Source organism: Leptonychotes weddellii, chromosome 11 (genome assembly GCF_054177405.1).
Source record: "Leptonychotes weddellii isolate Sample4059 chromosome 11, ASM5417740v2, whole genome shotgun sequence".
Classification (NCBI taxonomy): Eukaryota; Metazoa; Chordata; class Mammalia; order Carnivora; family Phocidae; genus Leptonychotes; species Leptonychotes weddellii.
The window spans coordinates 94,270,385-94,272,702 of record NC_138379.1 but is presented as its reverse complement, the minus strand read 5'-3'; positions in this window follow the sequence as shown (position 1 = coordinate 94,272,702).

The window sequence follows — 2,318 nt, the reverse complement described above, 5'->3', positions numbered from 1 at the left end:
ATAGTACGTGGAAACCTCTTTGGACCCATTACCTGTAAGTAAGGTGGGTTTTCCTCCACTTGGGCATGCCAGGGAAGGTGGTGAAGTCCCCAACATCAGGAACGCCACACCTGGGCTTGCGCATCATGTCCAGAGTGTCCGAGTCCAGCTTCCCGGTCACCGCCAACCCGAGGAACTTCTGCATTTCTCGGATTTTTTCAACAACAGGACCACCGTCCCTTCTTCTAACAAATGGTTTCGTATCTTTTGCAAGGTTGTAGTAGTTTTCCAGGTATTGCTAATGGGATAATAAGTAGAGTTTTCAGGTCATGCTTTGATTTTTAGCCTTTTATAGTAAATTGCAGCTGCTGACTTAATTTGTCTGCCGTCTGGTTTGTGGAAATCAAAATAAATGTCATATTCGGTTCAACTCTTCAGTTATAGATTCCTCCTCGCTTCTGTTTTACTTTGTAGCCAAATAATCTCTGGAGCTTCATCTACTCCCAAAGCAATGAAAATGAAGCAGAAAATCAAGATAAATGTCTAGTGAACTTAAAGGAGGAACACAGAGCAAATGGGCTTCTTTGAGCATAGTTGTGCATTTCAGGCATCTTTATTCAACCCCCTCAACTTTCTACTTTATGCGTCTCACGGGGACCTGGCTTAAGAAAAAAGTTGGACATGGGGCGCCTGGGTGGCTCAGTTGGTTAAGCGACTGCCTTCGGCTCAGGTCATGATCCTGGAGTCCCTGGATCGAGTCCCGCATCAGGCTCCCTGCTCAGCAAGGAGCCTGCTTCTCCCTCTAACCCTACCCCCTCTCATGTACTCTCTCTCTCTCATTCTCGCTCTCTCAAATAAATAAATGAATCTTTAAAAAAAAAAGAAAAGAAAAGAAAAAAAGAAAAAAGTTGGACAAATCCCCACGTCTAAACCCGACACTAGCAATATAAATATCTAGCTAAACTTACGTTGGATTAAAATACCTACAGAAGTCCCAACGGGAGATACATTTAATTACTTTCCACCTGTTACTCGTGTGCCTCACAGCCCAGAGCTGCCGCCGTCAAGGTGGTGGTGATCTTAGGAAAACACCTAGTATTTCTGGCCTTTGTTCGTGCCTGCAGGAGAGGAGCCTGCACAACGGGATACGGAGACCCCTCCTCATCCCACACGCTCTAACTCTCTGTCCCTGAACCTCTCCCACACAGTAAGTCCAAAGCATCCCGCAGGCTGTAGGAATGGAAAGCAGAGACAGTTTTCCCACTGGGCTCTGCCGATATCCGGGAGGGATGCATCCACCAGTTACCTGAACAAACTCCATGCTGTCCTCGTCCTCTGCAGCTCTGTCCACTGGGTAGGCTGAGCACACAGCGACACAGAGCAACAGTAGAACTGGAAGGCTCTGCATTTCCACGGGCTCTTCTTGGCTCTGTGTCGTCGCAGCGCCTTGCTCTCTGCCTACCTTCTCCTGGGTCTACTCTCTGGAGCCCTGGCTTTTATAGGGCGACAGTGGTGGGTTAAGTCACCCGCAGCTTGACTCATGATTGCTTTCATCCAAATGGCAGCAGGACCATGTCCAAGAATTCCAAATCTGAAGTAGGATGATACAACCTACTTTACTAATTTCTCTCAACCTTTCCAATTTTGCAAATCATAACAGTGATTAAGCTCCAGGAAATGCTTCCTGTCTTTGTAAGAAGAAAAGTGGGGCATTTTTTTTTTATTCTGGAAAAAAAAAAGTGCCCGGAATTTACCAGACCATTTATGTTTGTATGTTTGAGAGGAGAAATAGGCTGACTCGGTAAAAAGTCAGAATTGGTTAGAACATTGAAATGCAGTTTTATTTTAAGAAAAACACACTTAAAATCAAATATAATGAGATGGAAGTAATTGAAAAGCTGTGCTTACATAGCTCGAGTCTATACTGTTAGATTCTGTAAAAAAAGAAGAAATAATATCTAGAATAAAATTGGAAGGGAGACTTCATGTTTGAGTCCTTGATTTGAAGTATGTGCTATTGGTTTCTGGTTGGATTTGTTAGGTTTTGAGGAAGGAAAGCTCACAGGCAGGACAGAACAAAGATGGTGAAGGAGGAGGTGTATCCTTTCTCCTCCCGTTGATCTTCGTTCTGTGCCCAATTTATGAGCAGGTGGCAGACCAGGGAGGAGCGTCCGCAAGAACAGGTGAGTCGAATGAAGTACATTGCGCACGGGACCCAAATTCTCTGTCATTGTCGCCTACGCTCTTCTCATTCTCTTTCAGTCTCTTTCCCTCCTCCCTCAATTAAAAATCCTAGATACTTTGAACTTTCTTTTTTTTTTTTTAAGATTTTGTTTATT